The sequence below is a fragment of the Mastomys coucha genome, unplaced genomic scaffold (genome assembly GCF_008632895.1).
Source record: "Mastomys coucha isolate ucsf_1 unplaced genomic scaffold, UCSF_Mcou_1 pScaffold14, whole genome shotgun sequence".
Classification (NCBI taxonomy): domain Eukaryota; kingdom Metazoa; phylum Chordata; class Mammalia; order Rodentia; family Muridae; genus Mastomys; species Mastomys coucha.
Genome location: NW_022196896.1, coordinates 57,804,150 through 57,831,683, shown reverse-complemented (window position 1 = coordinate 57,831,683; position 27,534 = coordinate 57,804,150). Strand labels below are relative to the sequence as shown.

General features: G+C 35.1%; 1 long non-coding RNA gene across 1 annotated transcript; it reads left to right on the top strand.

The window, feature by feature from the left end:
* The first annotated feature begins 5,738 nt into the window (after nucleotides 1-5,738).
* LOC116089105 lies at nucleotides 5,739-24,270 on the top strand. The gene is made up of 3 exons (XR_004118157.1): nucleotides 5,739-5,873; nucleotides 6,818-6,943; nucleotides 24,180-24,270. It is a non-coding gene; the product is annotated as an uncharacterized LOC116089105 (long non-coding RNA).
* The last annotated feature ends 3,264 nt before the right edge of the window (nucleotides 24,271-27,534 follow it).

Here is a 27,534-nt window from a genome sequence, read left to right as displayed (position 1 = left end):
CATTACCATACAAATATGGTGTGATATTAAAAAAACTTTATATTTCATTGAAAAAGTCATGAAAATTATTACCATGTCATCATAGAAACTTTTAGAAGAAATTCAAATTAATTTTCTCAAAATTAATACACACAAAATTCTGATTCATACATGTTGCTTATTGCTTTCAGCAATAACACAAATCAATAAAGGCATATGAAATTAAATTTTTAATCAAACAAGTATATGGAGAGATTTGGAAAAAGAATTGTATAAGGTCTTTAATTTTCTGTAGCTTATGCTTAAAACCATAATTCATATTTCATTTTTAATCAACCATATGAACATTGATTTAAAATGAAAGATGCAAAATAAGGAAAATATTAACATTTTTAATACAGCTCATAGGCAAGTCAGATAACTGTTATACTGAATAATTACTTTGTATCTTAAGAACTGTATATTCATATTTTAAGTATTTTCAGAACTTGGAAACATAACACATATAGACATGCACATGAATTTACAAATTACTGATGTTAACACTGGACTCTGTTTCTAATACTTTACTAAGAATTACTGAGGCATCATTTATTTAACAGATTTTTCCATAGAACAATGTATTATTTTACTTGTTTGTTGGACATTACAGAGGATAAATAAATTCTCCAACCTAGCTCCTAGTTCATTGTAACCCTCCTGGCTTGAGGGCTGCCTCTCATAACCACACCTCTCTGCCCACCTCCTGCTATTTGCCACGCCTCACTCCTGGTTCCAGTTAGATCGGAAGTCCTGAAGCTGCTGATTGGGCATATATGCTAACGAACTTGGGGGAGGGGTTTTGCCTCACCTATTCCACCTGTTGGCTTGTAACAAAGAGATCATTAAATTCAAGATGGCTGGGTGACCATACCTCCTTAATGCTGTCTAATTTTTGGTGCCTCTCACGTGGGTAAGATTAATTACGGCTAGCCTACTTTCTCCTGACTCCATATTCCAGAATAATCCTTCTCTATTGTTACTGTTGGATGGTAACAGTTCATGATCCAGTACAGTTTGCTTCAAGTATGTAATGAGACTAGAACTTATGGTAAGTGCTCTTACCATAAGAGCATTATACAAATAAAAAAGGAACACTGACATTTTGGTGTTGATGCTTATAATTATGACAGTGATGGCTTCAGGGTATGTATATGTATATGTATATGTGTGTGTGTGTGTGTGTGTGTGTGTGTGTGTGTGTGTGCATGTGTGTGTTTGTGTGTGTGTATGTGTGTGTTCAAACTCACCAGCAAGCCTATATTAAATGTTTGTCACTGTTTCTATATAAATTAATTCTTTCAAAATAAGGAAAGATAAAATACTAAAAAAATATTAAAATACTATAAAATACTAAAATACTATAAAATATTTTATGTCTCACAGGGCTGTGGAATAATTAATTGGACCTATGAAATGTTACTGAGTTAAACTGTTATTTTATGTAGCTGTTGCTATGAACTAGTTGTTAGGAGCCCTGGCTGATCTACAAGAACACCAGGGTTTAATTCCCAAAACACACATGGTGGCTCTTAAACATCAGTAACTCTAGTTTCACAGATCCAATGTCCTCTTCTGGATTCCATGGGCACAAGTTATTCACAGTCATGGAGACACAACTTCCACACACATAACAGAAAAATTAAAATAAAAAATTTACCGAGGAAATTTGTGGTCTTGGTTAGTTTGAATGAATCTAAAATATTCCCATATGTAGTTGCAGTGTTCATTGCAGGGCTTCAGCTACCAGATCTTGCCACATTTCACTTTCCAATTCATAAGACTGACAGTGCTGTTTTAGATACATTTCATAGCTTAATGAAAATAAAGATATATATTGACAACTCTTTCTTTTACGTGGCACATGTGTCATTTATTGAAGTTGAGTGTCACAGTTTTTCATCCTAAATGCCCACCTACCAACATGTTAGCAAGAAAAGAACGTGAGTAATACATACTGAAAATCATTGAAGATTCAAAAGTTTGCAGAGGCCAGAAACAGATGGCTGACCCACCGAGCTCAGCATCAGTCCTTTCACATTCAAAACAGGACTGGAACAATACAATACAGAAACATTTACATTCAACTAATGCTTCTACAGGAGAGTGTGGTCATAATGTGGACCCATTAAAAAAAAAAAAAGAATCCCAAGCCTCTACCACTCTATCAAGAACAATTTTGAATTAAGAGAGAGTGACTTTCCTAGAAACAAAAATTCTAAACTGAAAACTGAAACATTTTGCATTAAATCAAAGACCCTATAAAACATTTGCTGTCCAGGGTTCAGTCTACTTAATTACTATAGAGGAGATGAAGCAGGCAGTGACCTCAAGAACAAATATCCTAGCCATTGTTTTGCTCTCAAAATGATATAGCGCAGCCTGGATTAGCAGATGAAGGCAAACACAGGAGTTCACACTGTTTCTTACTGTATTCCTGTCAATATTCCCACCACTGATCTTTATATAGTCACTGCATTGTAATCACACAGGTAATCACACAGGTGCTGAGGATAAAGATCAACACTCTAGCAATTGACTAATCTCATGAGGCCCTCATTGGAATAACAATTGAAATGCATAATATAATGTTTAGAGCAATGGAAACACATATGTGATAGCTTATACTCTACAGAAAAGTCATAGTTTGGTAAACTAGAATACTACTTATGGACTGGCACCATTTCATTGTCTTTTAAATACTGACTTGTGTACCCACTAGTGAGTTTTGCTTTCATCGTTTATTAGTAAAATATTTTTAAATATAAAATGATTAATTGATTTTCACAACTGGTTGAAGTGTAATGAATACTTAAACTGGTTGGCTAGGCTTGAAAGTAGACACCTATAGCAGTATTTCCAGTGTTCAGGAGAAAATCAAAACCAGTAACTTAGTAATTTTTAATATCACTAGCACAACATTCGATATTTGTTGTATTTCAATGAACTAAAATTATACCAGCAATAATGTCCATAACATTGTTTATTACTTGTGACTACTACAAATTGTCCCCATATCACTAGATGGGAATGATGCTTACAAGGAAGTTGGTTATCATATTAAAGAAATAAAGAAATACAACTCATACACAGCTGAAATGGAGAAGGCTATCTGATGTAGTGACTGGTGTTTTAAGATCTTCTGGAATAACATGGCTAGCATATTAGAGCTGAGAACAAAAAGTTAATGTGAGGTAAGATTTTAGTAACTAGTTGATAAAAATTGTTTACCACTAATACTCATCATTAAAGTTTACATATTAAACAAAACTAGCACACAAGGTCTAGGTAGACTTATAAGATCCCCAGTTGACTTATAACCCCCAAGAGGTTTTTTCTTGGCCCCAAGAGTTTTCCTAAAGATCACATTGTTAAAGATAGCATTGTCATTTTGCTCAGGGAAATTAATATGAAAATTGCTATTAAAAACTCAAATAATTTTGCTAGATTATGCTCTACAATTCTTTTTAATAGAGAACTATGTAATGGAGAAAAATACAATGCATGTAATAAAATGTGAATATTTTCAGCCTAGTTTGAAATGAACAAGTTTCAGTTAGGGTGGCCTTGGTGAAATAAGAATAAGGAACATTGGAAATGTATCTACCCTTCCTGTGATCTCATGAAGTCCTATGATTTCCTTCTCCATTTTTTGTAACAACATATTCATTTGTAAGTAAATTATAAACATGAGTTTTCCATTCAATGAGTCATATAATCAAGTAATCACATTTTCAAGCAATGACAAATAAATATGCTTTTCTATGAAGAATATATATACAAGAAAAATATATGCATATTAAATGCACATACCATTAATGCACTTATTGGAATACTATATATTGCCCAAGAATTTTCATAATAATGGACATTTATTTCACTTTTTTCAATATAAGTAATGATGATCTTTAGTCTCACACACTATATACAGTTGGGGCTAAGTTATTAATGACAACATATGCAAGGAAATGTTGCCTTAAGGGAAACTTTTTATGTTAAAGGAATGTATATTTAACCTCAACAGTGTTTTCATCTCTATTAGAAAGTGGCATGATTATTAAAGCCTGCAAACATTATTTATCAAACAAATAACTATGTTTAAAGATTAAAAAACTATATTTAAAGTAGAAGTACTGTAGTCAAATGACTTTTATTTATGCTTCCATTTGTTTTAAATCATATGACCTTGACATAAACAGACAATGATATCATTCTAGCAAATATTTTGGGCAAAATTTTATGAACAACTTGAATATGTTGTAAAAGCCGGGAAATGGTGGTGCATGCCTTTAATCCCAGCACTTGAGAGGCAGAGGCGGGCAGATTTCTGAGTTCGAGGCCAGTATGGTCTACAGAGTGAGTTCCAGGACAGAAAGGGCTATACAGAGAAACCCTGTCTTGAAAAAACAACAACAAAAGAACAAACAAAAATATCAGTAAACAAATTCATTTTCTGTTACTACTACTATAAAAAAATTTTAAAGACAATTACAAGGAAAACTTCAAAATTAATGTAAATAGTTGGCTATTTCAATATTTTGAGAAATAATAATTTTGAGATTCATTAATCATATTGGATCTTATTACCAAACTTTAGGGAGTGATTAAAATAATTCTAATTAATTAACAGTGACGATATTAAAAATATAAATATATTTGTCAGTTTTATTGCTGTTGTTGCCAAATACATGACAACATTAAGGGGCAACACATTTTCACACATTGTTCTGAGAATTGACTTCATGCTTGTTTGATGAGCTTGAGAAGAAAATTGAGACAGTATCACATGGCTGGAAGAGAGGACATCATAGTAGTCAGGAAGCCGATAAAGAAAGAGCACACTGGTATTATAGCATACTTTTCAAAGGCATATACAATGTCCATGATTCTTTCTAAGTTTCCACAACTCACTAATGAATTGTTACCATCTGAGGATAGAATATGGAAAACATGATGCTGTTGGCCATAACTCATATTGGAATTGTAACATTCTACTACTGGACTACAAAGGTTCACAGCTGCCTCATAATGAAAAATATATTTATTTCAGCTCTAAGGGTTCTCTGGTCTTGATAGCTCCAACACTGTACTAAAGTGCAAGTTAGTATCTCTTAGCTCTTACTTCTCACCTTCTGTAGAATTAAAAAGACTATGTTCTGCCCTTCCATTATACAAAGGCACAGAGAGAAAGAATAGATGAGCAAATCATCAGAAAAAAAGCAAGACTTAAAGCAAGAAATGAGAACAGTAATTTCTGTAACTCCATGTGTAAAACTTGGGGAACCGTGTAGCAGAGAATAAGATTCCACATCCTTAGGAGCTCTGCTGTCGTGATATAGCTATTTACAACTCACATAGCCTTTCATGAAATGGATTAACTTGATACCTATGATTTTCCTTGACAGTTATCTCACTATTTGGCATCTGAACAATACTGGGATTGTTACTATGTCTTTGTCTTAACCCATAAACTTGCCAGCAGGTACTCCATACAGGGGGAATCTTCTATTAGCTTGATTCACTGGACCTGGAAGTCTTCTTTTTAATACACATATAAATGCAACAATTATTGAAAAATGAGGCCATGAATTTGAAAGAGAGCTAGGAGAGTTATATGGGAGAGTCTGGAGAGACAAAATGGAAGTGGAAATGTTATACTTATAATCACATTTTTAAATGCTAACAAAAATGTGTCTCTGAAATTCTTACAGTTTGTTTATCTGCAATACCAACACCAGTTGGATGACATCATGTTCTCTCAGCAGGTCATTTAGCAGTCAGCACCCTTGAAGTACAACCACAGCTGTCTTTGAGAACCTGTGCAGAGGAGACTCAGAAAATCATGTTTTCAATAGGTATGTGCAAAAATGGTGTCTATGGAACCATTTTCTCTAACAGGAAAGTCTTACTAATGAGTTTATAGTTCTGTGGTTTTATATCCTGAAATGAGCCCAAAGGAAACATACTTGCGTTCTCTCTATCTTCTTTTCACTTAAAAACATGTTTAATTTCCTCAAAAAGTTATTTTTTATATTTTTTAAAAACAATAACTTCCTAGTTATTTTCCTTTTAATTCATGTGTTTTTGAAATATACCTTTATCTTATCCATAACCCCACTACTTCCTTCCAGTTCCTCCAAAATACACTAATCTATCTACCTCCCAACTTGATATCCAATTCATTAGTAGTAATATAGCAGTAGTAGTAGTAGCAGCAGCAGCAGCAGCAGCAGTAGCAGTAGCAGCAACAGCAGCAGCAGTAGCAGCAGCAGCAGCAGTAATAATAACAGCAGTAGCAGCAACAGCAGCAGCAGCAGTAGCAGTAATAATAGCAGCAGCAGCAGTAGCAGCAGCAGCAGTAGCAGTAATAATAGCAGCAGCAGCAGTAGCAGTAGCAGCAGCAGCAGTATCAGGAGCAGTAGCAGCAACAGCAGCAGCAGCAGTAGCAATCAATGCACTAACCTCTGGAGCAGCTAGCTTTAACCATCTACAAATGGCTTGGTGCCATCTACTGAGTTACTGGAAATTGACAGTCCTTCAGCATCTAGCAACAGCTAATAGGTCTTCATGTAGGGATGGGCATCTTGGGAGCCACTCACTTCTGTTTAATATTTTTGCTGGCTTATTCTTATGCAGGCCTTGTGCAGACAACCACAGGTACTGCAAATATCAAAATAAAAAGCAGGGCCATATATGTAGCTCAATGATTCAGCACTTTCTAACATACTCTGAAATATATGTGAGTCCCAGGAAAGTAAAGAAAAAACATAGCATTATTTTTTAAATTATGCTTCTTTAGGTCCCACAAAATGGTGCAGTGAGGAAAAGTCTTTTTACCAAGTCTGATGATCTAAGTTTGAATTCCAGGATACACATGGTTGATAACAGTCATCAGTTGTCCTATGACATTCACATGAACACTATGGTATGTATACATGCACTATGGTATGCACTATGGTATACACTATGGAATGCACTATGGTATGCATACATGCACAAACACCTAGAAAAAATGAAAGTAAAAATATATTGCTTCAATTTAAATTGTTTTCAGCTCACAGTATTGTCATAGTCTTGAAAAACAAACTATAGACTATAACAGTTTGGTTCTAGTGGAATTCTGGGCAGATGATGATAAATTAATCAGTGCCTACATTTCACAATATATCTCATTTGAGTATGCCTTATAAGACTAAGAAATTTGCCTAGCATTCATGAGACACTGAGTTTGAGCATGAAAATGGGCATCATAGGTACAGAACTTCGAAAATGGATACAAGAGTGATTCAAGTGATTCAAGATATTCCTGGGTTACATAAAATTCATTCACAAACAGCCAAGATCTAGGTAAGAACAGCCCAGGTCTATGTGTGAAAAAATGAGATAAAACAAGGCTCATGCAGTCCCTTTAGATTCAATCTATTATCATTAACTATTTGCAGTAGAAGTCTGTGGACAAGCTTAGTGAACAGGTAAGCCTTTGAATGGAGTCTGACATAGAGACATATGCCTTTGTTTAAAAGTACTGTTTGTTTTTTTGTTTTTTTTTTTTGTGATTGGGTTTTCTCACTCAGGATGATATTTTCTAGTTCCATCTATTTGCCTAAGAATTTCAAGAATTCATCATGTTTAATAGTGGAGTAGTACTCCATTATGTAAATGTACCACATTTTCTGTTTCCATTCCTCTGTTGAAGTATATCTGGGCTATTTCTAGCTTCTAGCTATTATAAATAAGGCTGCTATGAACATAGTGGAACATGTGTCCTTGTTACATGTTGGAGAATCATCTGGGTATATGCCCAAAAGTAGTAAAGCTTGGTCCTCAGGGAGTACTATGTCCAATTTTCTGAGGAACCACTGATTTCCAAGTGGTTGTACCAGTTTGCAATCTCACCAGCAATGCATGAATGTTCTTTCTCCACATTCTCACAGCATCTGTTGTCACCCGAGTTTTTGATCTTAGCCATTCTGGCTGGTGTGAGGTGGAATCTCAGGGTTGTTTTGATTTGCATTTCCCTGATAACTAAGGATGTTGAACATTTCGTTAGATGCTTCTCAATTATTCTGTATTCCTCAGTTGAGAATTCCTTGTTTAGCTCTGCATCCTCCATGTGTACTTTTTCGTTCATGGTTTAGACCCTGGGAGTTCTGGGAGTACTGGTTGGTTCATATTGTTATTCCTCCTATGGGGCTGCAAACCCCTTCAGCTCTTTGGGTCTGTTCTTGAGCTCGTCCGTTGGGGACACTGTGCTCAGTCCAATGGATGGTTTTGAGCATCCACTTCTGTCAGGCACTGGCAGAGCTTCTCAGGAGTCAGCTATATCAGGCTCCTGTCAGTAAGTACTTGTTGGCATCCTCAATCGTGCCTGGGTTGGGTAAGTGTTATATAGGATGGATCCCTAGGTGCGACAGTTACTAGATGGCCTTTTCTTCAGTTCTGCCTCAAGAATTGTCTCTGTATTTTCTACCCTGGGTATTTTGGCCCCCATCTAAGAAGAACCAAAGAATCCACACTGTGGTCTTCCTTCTTCTTGTGCTTCATATGGTCTGTGAATTGTATCTTTGGTTTTCCAAGCTTTTGGGCTAATCTAACCTCATATGTAGCAGAGGATGGCTTTGTGAGACATCAATGAGAGGAGAGGCCCTTGGTCTCATTGAAGACTTGATGCCCCAGTGTAGGGGAATGCCAGGACAGGGAATTGAGAGCAGGTAGGTTGGTGAGCAGGGATGGGGGTGACAGGATGGGATAGGGGGATTTTTGGAGGGGATAAAATTTGCAATGTAAATAAAATAAACTAATAAAAATTAAAATAAAATAAAACAAAATAAAATATAAGTACTGTTGTTGCTCAAATTGAGTTCCTCTATAGCATACATAGTAAGGGCAATCTTAAAGGTACCATTTTAATTACCTTGACAAGGCATTATTCTCCTTTTGAAATTCTAATTACATGTCTTCAAAGAACAACACATCATGTTATTCTATAGTATATTATTCAGTTATTTCTCACACCCAGGTGTTAGTTGACAATATGTACTGAAATAGCATACAGTTCATTTATTTTCTATGAACTAAGTGCCATTCATGTTGGTAGTCTTCCGGTTCCTACATGCTCACAATGAATATATACAGGATAAAATGATTGAAATGCATTCATTTTATGTTCTTACGATCCACTAAAGATATCTTTACTTAATATTTTAATTTTTCTTTTAAAATATCCATTTGGGACACACTTTATGCATTGATTTTGCATTTTAAGTGCAACCCCATTGTAACAAGGAGGAGCAGCAACTCCATGGTAACAGGAGTCTGTGGTGAAAACTTCATCAGTAAAAATCCATTTATAAAAAATATTTTATGCATATATTTTAGGATAGCAGTTTTCATTTTACCTGTTTCTCAAGAAGTACTACTGGATATTTCACTTACCACACAGATTCTGTCAGTATTCTTGATGCTTATCATTGTGCAATTATAATCATCTTACTTCATCATAGCAATATTCTTACTGGACTAATCTAATACAGTCATAATACATTAATTTTTGTTTGCATAGTTTGTTCCATATATGAGAAAACATATTATTTAATTTTTGACAGATTAGATAGATTTCATATTTTGGTTATGTGTATGACCAGTTGACTATTACTCCATAATTTTTTTCAAAGTTATTATTACAGACTTGCCATGTGGATATTATAAAATGTGATAACTGGTCATTTTATATATACAGTATATTATATACACATACATATGTACATGTATTCATTTATAGTAAAAACTTAGAGTGAAAATAGCTTTGTATGTATTTTATTAATAATAAGATGATAATAACATTTTCAGCTTTGTAAAGAATAAAGGAAGACTATCAAATGGAGCAAGGTTCTAACTCTCAAAAGCCATTCTCAATGATGGGATAGACATTCTCTAGCAAGGCTTCACATCCAAATATTCCCATAGCCTCCACAAATGGTGGCACCAAATGGAGAACAAATATTCAAATAAAAGAGTCTATGGGGAATATTTTTCATCTAAGCCATCACAAATGGGAAAAGGTTGTATTGTTTTTGGAATTAATAGGGCTCCCCAATGGACAACATACAAAGCAATGTCACACAACTGGCACTGGTGTTTTTTGTAAAATCCAAAATTCTACAATGACCCTTTTTCTGTATTGTATACTATTTCCTTTAAAACTTACATTGGTTGCAAGAGTAGAATTTCATGTGAATTTTACCTATTCCCTTAATTTTTCTTAACAATCCTCCTTATCTCCTTATCTGCACCCAAGAAATTTGGAAATTGCTTTTGATACTATAATAATTTACTAGGTTCCTTCCAGTCTGAGCCAGTATGCTGAGCAGACCTTTAGCAGTAGCACCACACCCAATCCCTCAATACTCAGAGGATGCTCAACTCCAGGCACTGTAACATGCCCAGGATCATAGGATCACAGGATCTCAGGAGCTTGGCCACACCAGGATTTCAGGATCTCAGAGGCAGCTTGACTCCAAGGAGCTCTGACAAACCCAGGATCTCAAGTTCACAGGATCCCAGAATTACAGGATCACAGAGATAGCTAGACTCTGAGGAGTTCTAACACAATTAGGATCACAGGAAGGACAGGCTCCAGTCAGAGACAGTGAGGGTAGGTAGCACTAGAGATAACCAGATGTCCAGAGGCAAGCATAAGAACATAAGCAACAGAAACTAAGGCTACTTGGCATCATCAGAACACAGTTCTCCCACCATAGCAAGTGCTGGGTACACCATTACACCAGCAAAACAAGATTCAGATCTAAAATTACTTTTCATGATGATGATAGAGGACTTTAAGAAGGACATAAATAACTCCTGTTAAAAAGACAGTAGAACACAGGTAAACAGGTAGAAGTACTTAAAGAGGAAACATAAAAATCCCTTAAGGAATTACAGGAAAACATAAACAAACAGGTGAAAGAATTGAAGAAGACCATCCAGGATCTAAAAATGAAAATAGAAACAAAGAAATCACAAAGGAATACAACCCTGGAGATAGAAAACCTAGGAAAGAGATGAGGAGACATAGATGCAAGCATCACCAGCAGAATACAAGAGATAGAAGAGAAAATATCAGGTGCAAAAGATACCATAGAAAACATTGACAGAACAGTCAAAGAAAATGCAAAAAAAAAAAAGCAAAAAGCTCCTAACACAAAATATCCAAGAAATCCAGGACACAATGAGAAGACAAAACCTAAGGATAACAGGTATAGAAGAGAGTGAAGATTCCCAACTTAAAGGGGCTGTAAATATCTTCAAATAAATTATAGAAGAAAACGTCCCTAACCTAAAGAAAGAGATGCCCATGAACATATAAGAAGCCTACATAACTCCAGATATACTTGACCAGAAAAGAAATTCCTCCCATCACATAATAAACAAAACACCAAATACACAAAACAAAGAAAGACTATTACAAGCAGTAAGGAAAAATGGTCAAGCAACATACAAAGGCAGACTTAACAGAATTACACCAGACTTCTCATCATAAACTATAAAAGGGAGAAGATCCTGGGCAGATGTCATATATGCCATAAGACAAAACAAATGCCAGCCCAGGCTACTATACCCAGCAAAACTCTCAATTAGCATTAATGGAGAAACCAAAATATTCCATTACAAAAACAAATTTATGCAATATCTTTCCACAAATCCAGCCCTACAAAGGAAAATAAATGGAAAACTCCATAATAAGGAGGGAAACTACACCCTAGAAAAAGCAAGAAAGTAATCTTCTATCAATAACTCCAAAACAAGATAGCCACAAAAGCATAATTCCACCTCTAACAACAAAAATAACAGGAAGAAATAATCACATTTCCTTCATACCTCTTAACATCAATGGACTCAATTCCCCAATAAAAAGACATATACTAACATACTGAATATGTAAACAGGACCCAACATTTTGCTGCATACAGAAAACTCACCTCAGTGACAAAGACAGACACTTCCTCAGAGTAAAAGGATGGAAAAAATTTTCCAGGGAAATGATCCTAAGAAACAAGTTGGAGTAGCCATTCCAGTATTGAACAAAATTGATTTTCAACCAAAAGTTATCAAAAAGGATAAGGAAGGACACTTCATACTCATCAAAGGAAAAACCTACCAAGATGACTCTCAATTCTGAACATATTTGCCCCAAATGCAAGGGCACCCACATTCATAAAAGAAACTTTAATAAAGCTCAAAGCATACATTGCACCTCATACAATAATAGTGGAAGACTTCAACACCCCACTCTCTGCAATGGACACAGAAACTAAACAAAGAAACAGTGAAACTAACAGAAATTATGAACCAAATGGATTTAACAGATATTTATAGAACATTTAATGCTAAAACAAGAGAATATAACTTCTCAGCACTTCATGGTGCCTTCCCCAAAACTGACCACATAATTTGTCACAAAGCAGGCTGCAACAGATACAAGAAGATTGAAATAATCTCATGCATTCTATCATATTACCACAGAGTAAGGTTGGTCTTCAATAACAACAAAAACAACAGAAAGCCCACATACATATGGAAGCTGAACAAGGAGATGTGTTTATGTATCATGTTGACAAGGCATCAATTGTCCTGGCAGGTTTTGTGTGTCAACTTGACACAGGCTGGAGTTTTCACAGAGAAAGATGCTTCAGTTTGGAAGTGCCTCCATGAGATCCAGCTGTGGGGCATTTTCTCAGTTGGTGATCATGGGGGGAGGGGGGAGGGCTAATGGTATGGGTCCTACCATCCCTGGGCTGGTTGTCTTGGGTTCTATAAGAGAGCAAGCTAAGCAAACCTGGGGAAGCAAGCCAGTAAGGAACATCCTTCCATGGCCTCTGCATCAGCTCCTACTTTGACCTGCTTGAGTTCCAGGCCTGACTTCCTTTGGTGACAAACAGCAGTGTGGAAGCACAAGCTGAATTAACCCTTTCCTCCTCAACTTGTTTCTTCGTTATGATGCTTTTTTCAAGGAATAGAAACTCTGACTAACACATGCATGGGATTGTTTCTATCTTCTTTTATCTGTTGAGGATCTTTTTTTGTGAAGAATTGTATGGTTGATATGGAGAAGGTACCATGAGGTGCTGAGAAGAAGCTGTATTCTTTTGTTTTAGGGTGAAATGTTCTGTAGTTATCTGTTAAATCTATTTGGTCCATAACCTCTATTAGTTTCACTGTGTCTCGGTTTATTTTCTGTTTCAATGACCTGTCCACTGGTGAGAGTGGGATGTTGAAGTCTCCCACTATTATTGTGTGGGGTTCAATATGTGTTTTCAGCTTTAGGAAAGCTTCTTTTATGAATGTGGTTGCTCTTGCATAGATGTTCAGAATTGAAACTTTTTCTTGGTGGATTTTCTCGATGAATATGAAATGTCCTTCCTCATCATGCTTGATAACTTTTGGTTGAACGTCTATTTTATTGGATATTAGGATGGCAACTCAAGCTTGTTTCCTGGGACCATTTGCTTGGAAGACATTTTCCCATCCTTTTACCCGGAGATAGTGTCTGTCTTTGTTATTGAGGTGTGTTTATTGTGTGCAAAAATGATGGATCTTGTTTCCATATCCAATCTTTTGAATAGGTCTTTTAATAGGTGAGTTGAGTCCGTTAATATTGAGAGATACTTCTTTGGTCCTTTCTCTAACTCCTTCATTGGGGATTCTGTACTCAGTTCAATTGATGGCTGTGAGCCTCTACATCTGTGTTAGTCAGGTACTGTCAGAGCCTCTCAGGAGATAGCTATATTAAGCTGTCTTGTCCTTCCTTCAATTTCTGCTCCATAGTTAGGCTCTACAACTCCTTCTGTGGGTATTTTGTTCCCCCATTTAAGAAGGAATGAAATGTCCACATTTTGGTCTTCCTTCTTCTTGACTTTCTTGTGGTTTGTGGGTTGTTCTTCCTATATTCCAAACTTCTGGGCTAATATAACCACTTATCAGAGAGTGCATACCATGTGTGCAGCCCCTTAGGATGAACAACAATATGAACTAACTACTGCCTTCAGAGCTCCCAGGGACTCAACCACCAACAAAGGACTATACATGGTGGGACTGATTGTTTTGACAGCATGTGTATAGTAGAGGATTGCAAAGTCGATCATCAATGGAAGGAGGGGCCCTTGGCCCTGTGAAGGTTCTGTGCCCCAGTGTAGGGGAATGCCAGGGCCAATAAGTGGGAGAGGGTGGGGTGGTAAGCATGGGGAGAGGGCAGGCAACAGGGGTTTGTTCTTGTTGTTTTGTTTGTTTGTTTGTTTTTTGGAAGGGAAACTGGGAAAGGAGAAATCATATGACATGTAAATAAAGAAAATATCTAATAAAAAAATATAGAGAGACTAAAGAGAGATGACTGTTGGTTCCTGATGTGTTTGTTTTTGTAGGTGGCTTTATATGCTTGTGATTCTCTCCTTTTGGCTTTGTTGTGAGATGCTTAATATCTTGTCCTTTCTTTGGTGCAGGTATCTTCCTTGTGTTGAAGTTTTCCTTCTAGGATCCTCAGTAGGTCTGGATTGGTAGATAGATACTCTTTGAATTTTGTTTTGTCCTGGAATATTTTGGTTTCTCCATCTACATTGATTGAGAGTTTTGCTGGGTTTAGTAGCCTGGGCTGGCATTTGTGTTTTCTTAGAGTCTGCATGACCTCTGCCCAGGCTCCTCTGGCTTTCATAGTCTCTCTTGAGAAGTCTGCTGTAATTCTGATAGGTCTACCTTTGTATGTTACTTGGCTCTTTTCCTTTGCGGCTTTTAATATTCTTTCTTTGCTTTGTGCATTTAGTGTTTTATTATATAAGAAGAGGATTTTCTTTCTAATCCCATTTTAGTTGGTGTTCTACAGGCTTCTTATACCTTTATGGCCATCTCTTTTTTTAGGTTGGGGAAGTTTTCTTGTATGATTTTGTTGAAGATATTTTCAGTTCCTTTGAACTGGGAAGCTTCTTTCTCCTCTTTTCTGATAATTCTTAGATTTGGTCTTTTCAGTGTTTATTGAATTTCCTGTATACTTTGGCTTAGGAGATTTTTACATTTTGAATTTTCTGTGATAGCTATGTCTATCTCCTCTAAGGTATCTTCTACACTGGAGATTCTTCTATCTCTTGTATTCTGTTGTTGTTATTTACATCTGTAATTCCTGACCTCTTTCCTAGGTTTTCCTGACCTGTTTCCTAGGTTTTCCATTTCCAGGTTTGCTTCTATTTGTGTTTTATTTATTGTTTCTATTTGTTTATTTATTATTTATTGTTATTTCCACTTTTTAGGTCTTTTGATCTTATGATTTATTTGCTTTGTAGAAGGTTTGAGATTGATTTATTTGGAAAATTATTTGAAGACATATTACTTATAGATCAAAAACAGTTTGTAGAATTTTTTCTTTATTCCATCTGATTCTAACATTTTTCATCACTTAAATGATTTTTCTATCTATTTTTTAAAATTAGTGCCTCAACCTCCTGCTAAGTTTTAAGTTAAAGTGATATAAATTTAAACTTTAATCAGTTTTTTTGTTAAAATTTGCTTGAGTCATATATATACTTGAAAATTTATCTGCATCTTAAAAAGAAAAGTGTTCCAAATGAGTGAAATACAGGCTTTTAAAATAAATCCTTATGATTTTCTGTATTTCTTTCATATCATGTGATATCTCCATGTTCAACTATAATTATATTAATTTGGATCTTCTTGCTCATTTTATAGTTAATTTGACCAATACTTCACTTGTCTGGCCTCATTTTACGTTTTTCTTCCCTGAATTTTTTATTACCTATTCTTATGTATTGCTTTTGTATTCTTAAGTAATTTTTAGAGACTGGTTTCTATTTCTCTATTTTTCTATTTTATGCCAAATATAAAATCTCATACTTATTATTATGGAACCTATCATCCTTCTTTCTTCTCCTGTAAATGGCTAGTAGGCACCAAGGAGTTAGATATTTATTATAGATACAGAAGAGCCAACGAAAATATTTTCTTTGCAACATATTTATTTTAAAATAATGATGTTGGGTAAGGTTGTGATTAATATTTTAATGTTTTAGTCACCAATCTTGAGCTTTTTATGAAAAATATTTTCTTTTTTATGCATAAAAAAGAAGCATTTTTCTGGGCCTGACTAATATCACTTCACTGTCTTGGGTTGATTTGGTGTTGCTATGTGTTCAAATGCTAAATACTGTGTAGCTCAAGGCATGTTTGCTCCAAGAAAAGCAGATTCTTCTGTACACCATCTTTTGTTGTGTAAACCTTGTCTCAAGTTATTTGTGATGAATAAAGATGCTTACAACCTGCAGCTGGGTAGAAGAGATGTAGTGGAGCTTCAGGTCCCTGGCTTGGGGGTCCCTGGAAGGGGCCAGAAGGGGAACTTGGAAGAAGGCAAGCAGAAGAAGTGGCTATGTGATAGGTGGATCATAAGCTTTGGTCATAAGGTCTGATCTGTTGAAGTATGTGTAGCCCAGGTGGAAAATGACAAATGATATCTCAGGTTTATTGATAGGGAAATAGACAAAATATCGTAGAGGTTGTTATGTGCCAAAATCTAGTGCTCAAGGCTTATTATAAATATAAACATTTTTATATCCTTTATTTGGGAATTATATGGTCAAAGCAGGATAAAAGAAAAAAATCCCAATAATAATTAGCACATCACTTCACAAAAGCCAAGTGCTATATATTAAAACACTGTGTAACCCTGTTGAGATCACACAGCCACTTACATGCTCCTGTGCTAAGAGCATCTTCACCTGAGAAATTAGAAGAGGCTGTGAGTTAGGTATTGAACCTGTGCTTCTAAGAGAAAATCCTTAAGAACTGACAACACACCACAATCAAACTGTTTTCAAAATTAAAAAATAATGACTCTCACATCCAATTATTCTAATTCCTGAGAACTCTATTAAACCTCTTAAAAATAAAGTAATTGACTAAATAAGCAACAAACTCTATTTCTGCCTCTATATCAGGAATCGATATAGATAAGACAAGTTGGAGAAAGTCAGTATTTAACAGTATTTGTCAATATATATCATTTGTGACTGCATCTACTGATTATCAGTAGAACTAACAGTATGCTAATAACATTTGTTTTGCAGTGAACCCTGAGCTAAGCTTGGTTAAATTAAACAATTTTGTAAGTAGCACATTGTTTATATGAAGACTGTTTTTGTTTTTGTTTTTGTTTTTTGGGTTTTCTTTTTTTCTTTTTTTTTTCTTTTTTATTTAGATTGAGACACAGAATCTTAAAGAAATTATTGGAAAGGGCTTGACATGGCAAATAATTAGTTTCTGTGTTTTGTTTAACTAGTTTCCCAGTAAGATCTTAGGTAATCATACTATGGTATACACATCATTGATCACCTCAAGGTAAGATGCAGGCTTTGCATTCATCATACAATACTTTCTTAAATTCAGTGAACTAAAGCGATGTTATTTGAGGAAGAATAGTAACATGTACAGTACTGTCTTTTTATTTTTATTTTCCTCCATTGGGGTGAAAGAAGAGATTGAATGTTAAATACCCCCCAAATAGACCATTTCTATGATATTAAAAAAATGCCAATAATAGATAATTGCTGAATGGTTTTTCTGATAATACTAGATTTGCATTTTCTGAGTCAGAAAATGTCTCCCATCCACTTGAAATATCACTTTTATATATTTAAAACAATCTATGGCATTTTATAGGGCTTCTGAGTTTTACTTTGAAAACAGCAATTTAATGATAGTCTTTACATAGAAATCCTTCTTTTGGAGAAACTCAAAGTTTTGAGAGGACTAGCAGAATTCCTGCCTCCTCTAGATCTTTGAGATACCACAGCTCTGATATTCTGTTTCATAAAGACACACCACTGTCTGCCAACTCAATCCACTGCATTGTTCAACAACAATTATTTAGGATGGCTGTCAAAGTTGAAGTTCTTTGTATTTCAAAGAGATTTTATAAGACTGTCTATTATAACTATTTACCTGCCTTCTAGTACAGAAAGATGTAAAACCTTTGAGCCTGTAACACAAACTGTTCTCTCTACAATTCTGGTTATGTTGTTATTATTCTAATACTGTTTTCACCTTGATTCTTCCTGCTTTTCTACCTTAATACGTCCTTAAAGCTAAGTTGCACATATTGGTCTCAGAATATTTCTTCTCCCTGCATTAAATAGGAACTAATTGGACAGTACAACTGAGGAAGCTTGAAGTTTGTTTAAATGATGTGTATTTTATACAAGATTTTTTTAGACAGGTCCTCCTGTTTATACTTTATCCATTGCCTAGACCCTCTTTACTCATTTCCTCTTCTCAACTTCTTTAGGAATAATTCATGTTCATATGCCTCCTATACAATTAACTCACAAAGCATTTTTCTGGATACATAGTGTTTTGTTTTTGGCTTCAAACTAATTTTTTAAATATCTGATTCAAAATTATTATGTAATCATATTATTTCAAGTCAAAATAGCATTCCTTATAAACATCGCATGTTCTGTGCCAACATCTCACAACCCCCATTTCCAAATTATCTATTCTAACTATTCCAATTCAAAACATTGGAAGTAAGTGCAAGATTTAATGTCTCTTTGTTTAGTTTAGTGTTTTTTGTTTTTCATTTCTACACTGACTGCTCTATAGCATATCCTCATTTATTTAAAACCTTGAAAGAAAACTTGTTTTTGTCTCCTATGGTTCCCATAACTTCCAAATCTGTCATTATCCAGAGGAAACTCACGTAAGACCATGATTTTGCTCAAAGGTTTTTAGTTATCTTCCTATTACTGAGTACAGAGTAGAATCTATATTTACTTCTGAATAATATTGTAAGAATAAATCAAAACTTGCCCTACCAATAATACATTCTGTGAAGAATAAACAGCAAAGGCACACAGAAGTTATCTGTAAAGTTTCTTTAAAATATTGCAGTATAAGGGAAGAGCTATGTACTGCAAAGTGATTAAACATTGGAAGGCTCATTTAGTCTTCCAACTGTGCCTGGAATATGATTACACTTCAGAAATTATAGAAAAGCTCCAGCTGTATTAGTCACAATATACAGAGCAGGATAGCAAGGTAGCAGGATACAGAGAAACCAGCAGAAGTTGTGACCAACAGAAGTACATGGTTAAATCATTTGAATTTAGTCAGATATAGGACTATAGGACAACAATTAAGAGATAAGATCTTAAAAGAATAAAGGAAAAATGTTTAGTCTTATGAGACAGTCAGCAGTTAGACACTAATTTATATATATATAAAACAAAGAGAACAAACCATTGTTATAAAATTAAGCAAAGCCTTTTGTTAATTGTCCTTTCAGATTTGTCTGTTTTGTACTCTCACATGGCATGTCTGAGGAGACACTTTTGTGCAATCTCATTTCTAGATTGAAGACAGTGGTAAGGATGGTGGCATGGTGTTTTTGAATAATCAACACACAGGAGATATAATTGTAACCATTTTTTCAAAGGGGATTAAATTGGTAGTTTCTTAGGGGTTTCATTTCTGTGATAAAACACTATGACCAAAAGCAACTTGGGAAGGAAAATTTCTTTAATCTTTCAATTCTCTGGTCATACTTCATTATGGAAGGAAACCAGAGGAGAGATGCTATGCAAGACATGAGAGCTAGGAATTCTATGAAGGAATGCTGTTTCCTTGCTTTTTACGTAGATATTGCTCAGCCTACATTTATTTAGTTGTTTATTATCTTTGTATCTGTGACTATGCGTCTATGCATCTACTGTCTACCTATGTATCTATGTATCTATGTACTTATGTATCTGTCTGTTCATCTATCTATCTATCTATCTATCTATCTATATCTATATATATATATATATTATTTACTTTTCTCTCATATATCACATCCTGACCACAGTTTCCCAACCTTCCTCTCTTTCCTATTCATTCCCTCACCTCCCCTTTTCTCCAGATCCACTGCTCTTCATTTTCACTTGAGAAAAGGATAGGGCTCCCAGAGATATCAGCCAAACATGGCATAACAACTTAAAATAAGTCTAGGCACATACTAATAGCAAAGATGTATGAAGCAACTCAGTAGGAGAAAAATAATCCTAAATGCAGGCAAAAGATTTAGAGACAGCCCCCAGTCTTACTGTTAAGGGTCCCACAGGAACACCAAGTTACATGATGATAACATATATGCAGAGAATCAGGTCACACCCATACAGGTTCACTGATTATCACTTTAGTCTCTGTAAGGCCCTAGGAGCCCTAGCTAGTTGAATCTGTGGACTCTGTTCTTGTTAGTCTTCTGTCTTATAGCATCCATGACCACCTTTACAGTGATTGTCCACCCACAATGAGCAATCCATCCCATGTCAACCAGTGATCAACACAATATCTCAGAGGCTTGACTGCAGGCCAAGTTTAAGGAGTAATTTTCTCAAAATTTCTTCATTCCATATATGTCTAGGTCTGTGTTAAGTTGACATAAATAAATAAGGTCATTAATTAAATAAATAAGATAGCAACAGAAATCAGGTATATAAATTGGAGAATAGATATTTAAATTGTGTTGAACAAGAGATGGTATCAGAAGCATGGATTAGAGAACATGAATAAAATTAAAGAATACTAAATCAAGAGAGGATTACAGTGAACTATATGAGAAATTGAGAGTTTGAGGACTTAAACATGCATACACACATATACATACATAGAAACAGAACACACATATTTTGTGTGTGTGTGTGTGTGTGTGTGTGTGTGTGTGTGTGTGTAGCATTAACTACACTTACTCTTTTCTGTATTTCTTTTTTAAAATTTTTTATTTAAATTTTTTATTTTTACTTATTCACTTTACATCCTGCTCACTGCCCTCCTCCGGTCATCCCTTCCCTCAATTCTTCCCTCTCCTCCTTCTTCTTTCTGTATCCGTATCCTCTGAGTTGATGGGACCCACCTGGAGATCCCCAACCCTGGCACATCAAGTCTCTGGGAGGCTAGGCTTAACCTCTCCCACTGAGGCCCTAAAAGGCATCCCAGCTAGAAGAACATATCTCACAGGTAGGTAATATCTTTTGGGATAGTCCACTGCAGTTGTTTGGGACACACATGAAGAACAAGCTGCCCATCTGCTACATATGTGTGGGGAGAACTAGGTTCAGCCTGTATATGCCTGTATTTTCTGTATTTCTGATGCTTTGACATATTGAAGGCTTGCTGGCCCTAAATGGCAACTCCTGCTGGAGTAGATAGTGCTTAGATATGGCAGACATCAATGCTAGGTGGTTAAGTTCATCCATACTTGAGCACACACATATTTGATGGACCAATAATTGAATTGATAAATGAAATAGTAATAAAAGTTTTTAAATATTCTCTTCATATTGCTTTGCTAAATTTTATTTATTACTAAAATACAGTGATCATCCATATCACATGGAGTGTATACTGGACTTGATATTTGATTTAATTGTATTTGAAATCTGTTAAAGATTGGGTTCAAAAACTCTTTAGGAAGGCCATACCTTGGTCCCTAAATTGAACATCTCACAGTCATCTGTAAACTCTAGCTCTAGATTATCTGATACTGTCTCTTGCTTCTGTTAGCAACATCACACACATAGCATATACTAACATACACACCAAGCTTCATCTTTCAGTAGATGGTAATTAACACAGAGACCCACAACTAGTCAACATGTAGACTGAGAGGTCCTTCTGAAACTTCTGCCTTGAATAGGTTGTCTTTATCACAACTTTCTTCATAAGGCTCATGAATCTATGCATACAAGTGGGCAGAAAGATTGTAAGAGACAAAGGTGATGGGCAATTTTAAGGAAACACCATTTCTAGGCACACACACACACACACACACACACAAAATTGATGTGTGTATGCATTAACTGTCAAACCCTGGAGAAACAGCTAATTGAGGGGGCCATTGGCATATAAAAGTATACACTATTCTCCAGCCTCTCTCAGTACCTGCTAAAGAAACATCCTTTATAATATTACCAAGACACTAATATTATAATTTAAAGAGTTTAAAACTTTTATGCTAAAATGCCACAATCTACTGGGATTTATTACTAGAGTGGAGAAATAGGTCAGTACCTTAAATCAACAATTCATTATAATACATATCTTAAATGCCAAATAAACATTTCATGATTAATTACATCCACCTTTAAAAGTTGATGAAATCCAAGGTCTTTTTTAATATGAATCTCAAGATATTGGGGGTAATGTGGTTTTATTCAGTAATGGCCAGAGAAAAGTAAATCATAGCAAATGACGTCAATTGTGAAAATTTGAAAAAATTCTCTCCAAATCAGTGACAAGACATGCATAGCCAGTTACTCCTCCTATTTACTATATTATTGATGGCTGGTCAGGACATTTAATTACAAGAAAGAAATAAAAGGAACTGAGGGAAAAATGTTTCATTCTCTGACCATGTTATCTTATACTTGCTCACCGAAGCCTGCAAGGACTGAATAGTTTAGTAAAATTGAGGAAACAAAATCAACATGAAATTAATAGCATTTTAGATACCAATACCAAATTAACTTAAAAGAGAATATAAGGAAAATGATTTCTATTTACAATAACTATTAAAAAACTACACTTTCATGTTGAGCTTAAGTGCAGGTAAAAAGAATTATACCCAGAAAACTGAGAAACAATGGTAAGAAGAAATGAACAACAATATGAACTAATTAGTGCCCTCAGAGCTCTCAGGGACTAAACCACCAACCAAAGAGTATACATGATGGGACTCATGGCTCCAAGCAGCATATTAGCAGAGGATGGCCTAGTTGGGTCATCAATGGGAGGAGAGGCTCTTGGTCCTGTGAAGGTTCTATGCCTCATTATAGGGGAATGACAGGGCCAGGATGCAGGAGAGGGTGTTGGTGAGCAGGAGAAGTGGGGAGGGAACATGTTTTTTGTTTGTTTGTTTGTTTGGTTGGTTTTTATGTTTTCTTTTGTTTTTGTTTTTCTTTTCGGAGGGGAAACCTAGAAAAGAGATATCATTTGAAATGTAAATAAATAAAATATCTAATAATTAGTAATTAAAAAAAAAAGAAATGTAAGGAAACTGAAGATATATTGTGAGCACTTACCAGGAACATGAACTATCAGGTTGAGTATTAACAATGACCATATCAACCCCTCACCCCCAAATCTGCAAATTCAGTTAACTTTCTTTGGATTAGTGAGGCCATTTTCTATTTTGCTTTTCAGTCCTTCTAGTTTCCTACTGGGTACTATTGGGCAATATACAACCAATGCACCATAAAGATAAATAACCAGAAATCCTGCATATTAACCAGATTTGAAGACTCAGTAAAGTACAATGGCAGTCTAGACTGAATTACTGACCATGGAGAAAGATGTATTCATTGGGATCATATTGATTAGAAAGGCAATGTGACATTGTGAATGGTTGGATATAGCTATTAGAATGACATATTAATCAATGACTTAAGGATAGTGTAAATAATGGGAAATTTTACTTATGTAGACAGAAAAATATTTAAGACTCATTGAAGGTAGTTTCATTATAAGGTTAAAATAGAATTGAAGATATTAAATACTAAGGGACTATAGTTTGTAGACAGAATGTAATTTGTTTTATTCTTATGTTGGATATTTTGCTCATATTTCTGTTATAATGTTATATGTATCAAATATTTTGTCTTTGAATGTTCATGGCAGTTCATGCTATCAGTCTGGAGATATTATAAAATTTAATCAAATCTCCCTCATGCATAGTTATGATTTAAGATGGACACTTTGGACAGCTTGGCTTTCTCTTTTAGGGCCCTATTAATTATAAAATGTCTCCCATTGATTAACTGCTTCTTGGGGGCATCAAAAAATTTAATGTCTCTTTTATAACCTGGGATTCATTTCAGTCACCAGAACTATTTGGCCATCATTTAAATCAGGTAAAGAGATGAAATGAAGAACTTTTGGGGCTTTCTTTTCTCTTAACATACAAATATAGGCCATGGTGCCCTATGGCCTATTACTTATTCAGTAACCTTTAAATTATTTAAAGCAATGGAATCTTCTACCCTCCATTGCATGAATATTAAACAAGCTCAAAAGGTATATGATAAAATATAATTCCTATAATTCTCATCTTTATCTTTTTGTTTATTTTTCAGGTATTAATATCACAATCATTAATTATTCTTTAGCTTTGCTTAAAATGCTGCATTAAATGAATATCCTAATATATCTTTTGAAATTTACGGCTTTCCTAAGGACAAGATCTGCTACTTAGTAAATACAGTGGGAATACAGTACTGAAAATATTGATCTTATTTAAGTAGAATGGACTACTAATTATCATCAATAGTGAAGAACCAATAAGGAGAAGAGGTTTGTAATTAAGAAGAAAAAAATCATATATCTAAGGAATAGTTTTATAGTGGGAGTCCTTCAGCTATAAATACTCATATATCTAAAAAATGTAACTTTACTTTCTTGGTGCAAAAGAAAATCTTTGAAAATGAGATTATTTTTAAAAAGGAAAGAACTAGATACCAATTAATGAATTAAGAGTACAATTATCTATCAGTGAGGGCCAGTAAAGTCCATACAGTTCTCTCCAGACTTAGCAGTCTTTATTGCACTATTACAAGACAGTCTCTTTTTTTCCAGCACTGCCCACTGGAGGCACGCACAGATACTCCATTCTTCTCTAGACTTCTTGAATAGCGTATTAATGAGTTCTGCTTATGTTAAGCGGATTGAACATCCAATGAACTTCTCAAGATCAAGATCAAAATCAAGGATCACAGTCAGTGAAAGCATAGGTCAAGTACTGAGTACTTACTAGCACTTTGGATCTTTGATATTGATATTGTTTTATCTGTATTGTTATGTGTCTCACTTATTAAAACAACACATTTGTATCTTTGAGATTCCAGCAACTCTGAGCTTGCACTTTGTCAAATAAAATTTAGTTCTGTTTCTGAAAGGAAGTCTTCACACTAAGTGGAGTGTGGTTCTTTGTTTACATTTTCTATTCTTTTATCTCCAATTAACATTTGTTTTACAATGTTTTTCCTTAGACAGCTGACATCAATAGGCAAGCTCCACTGAAAGCATCATTAATTTGAATTTTATTTCTTTAGTGAAAAATCCTGTGGGTAATTAAAACACTTGTGTACATTTTAGAAAAATCTCTAATTCTACAGACTATTTGAAATCTCACAGAATACATAGCCAAAAAGAAAATGTGGTTCATTTCTTTATCTTTTGAGGATTCTTTTATTACTATATCTACATGTTATTTTATTTTGATTACATGTTTTCAGCTTACTGGATATTCTAAAGTGTGTGATACTAATACTCATTATTTTCTGAATTACTTTTGAGCCCTTTTTAATGTGTCCAAGACAGGTTCAAACTCTGGAAATACACACAATAAAAACACAAATATTTTCATTCTACTCTAACATCACATTTGCTTTCCTGATTGTCATTATAAGGATATGTTGTAAATTATTGGACAGAAAAATATACATCAGAAAATATTTATTAATGGCCACAATACATTCAAATAATATAAATTTAAATCATTTGTTTCCTATTCCCTTATTAGACTTAAGTGGAAAGCCAGTCTTTACACATGAAATATAATCTTAAGGAAACTCATCATATTCTTTCTACAATCCTAATACATGATTTATCATACCAGAATAATAAGAACATTTGATACATTGTTTTCTCTTTATATTACCAAATATTATCCTTACTTGAAAGATAAAGTTCTACAGTATTATATACTTGCAAGAATTATAAAAAAAAAATGGAAAGACTCCTAATGCAAGTAGGTAATTTGAAAAGTTTACACTATGTATATCTAGAAGAAGGAACAGGAATGGGAACATGTTGCAGTTATGGTCTCAAAAATATTAAAGAAATTAAAATGTAAATGAAAATATGTAGCCATAGATGCTCATATATAAAACAAGGACTTGAGATATTCCAAACAAGTTTGATAAATGATCCTTTGTTTGGTGATTTAGGCATATCCACTTATATTTTGAGCCTAGATATGCACATAGAGCAACCTGCTTGGTTTCCTGGAAGAAGACATGATGCATGAGAGCAAGCCAAACTGAGCTGAGATCTCTTAGCATCTACAATCAGAGCCTGGCAAGAACATATTACCTGTGGGTACTGAAGTCATTACTTTGTCTGCTGTAGGAATTGTGAAGTTCTATTTTAGGAATGAACTTGAAGCTTTCCATTCCAGATGTTTTCAGAAGTTCATCATGGACCAGAGCCTAACCTGCCATTACAAACTAACACATATAGCAAGTTTGGACATATTATTTGGAGGTCCTTTGGTACATCCATTTCATCACTCAGCTTGACCCAAATCAGTCTGTTATATGGATAATATTCATATTTAAAAATTCTCAATGAAGGAATTAGAGAAAGGACTGAAGGAGCTGAAGAGGTTTGCAACCCCATAGGAAGAATAACAATATCAACCAACCAGAAGACCCTGACATCCCAGGGACACAGGGCTCCAGCTGCATATGTAGCAGAGGATAACCTTATCTGCATTTAATGGGAGGAAAGGCCTTTGGTCCTGTTAAGGCTTGATGCCTCAGTGTAGGGGAATGCCAGGGCAGGAAGGAGGGAGTGGGTGGGTAGGTGGAGGAGCACCCTCATAGAATCAGGGAAGGGAGGGATAGGGAGTTTGTGTAGAGAAAACATTGAAAGGAGAAAGGAGATAACATTTGAAATGCAAATAAGTAAAATAACCAATTAAAAAAGAAAAGAAAAGATGGATCTACTGGGTGTCCTGGCCTTGGCCTTCACTTTTGTCATTTTCATGCTAATCTGGAGTCTCCATTCCCTCTGAGTGCTGAAATAAAAACAAAGATCTGAAATTTAAAAAAAACAAAACAAAACAAAACTCACTGGGGCATAAGTCATGGATACATTCCTCCTACTGGATTTTCTTTCTTCCTTTCTTTTTTCTTTTTGTTAGACATTTTCTTTATTTACATTTCAAATGATATATCCTTTCCCAGTTTCCCTTCCCCTCCCCCTGGTTACCAACCTGCCCTCTCCTGCTTCCTGGCCCTGGCATTCCCCTACACTGGAGCATAGAGCTTTCATAGGACCAAGGGCCTCTCCTCCCATTGATGACTGACTAGGCCATCCTCTGCTACATATGCAGTTGGAGCCATGAGTTCCACCATGTGTACTCTTTGGTTGGTGGTTTAGTCCCTGGGAGCTCTGAGGGTACTAATTAGTTCATATTGTTGTTCCTCCTAAGGGGATGCAAACCCTTCAGCTCCTTGGGTCCTTTCTCTAGCTCCTTCATTGGGGACCCTGTGCTCAGACTAATGGATGGCTGTGAGCCTCTACTTTTGTCATACTGGCTTTTCTAGAGTAACCAGCCCTTTGCATTTTGCTCACCATTTGGAAGAAAGAACATTGATTGCTAGAAATTAAACCCCCATAAGTGTTCAATATATAACTATTATATAA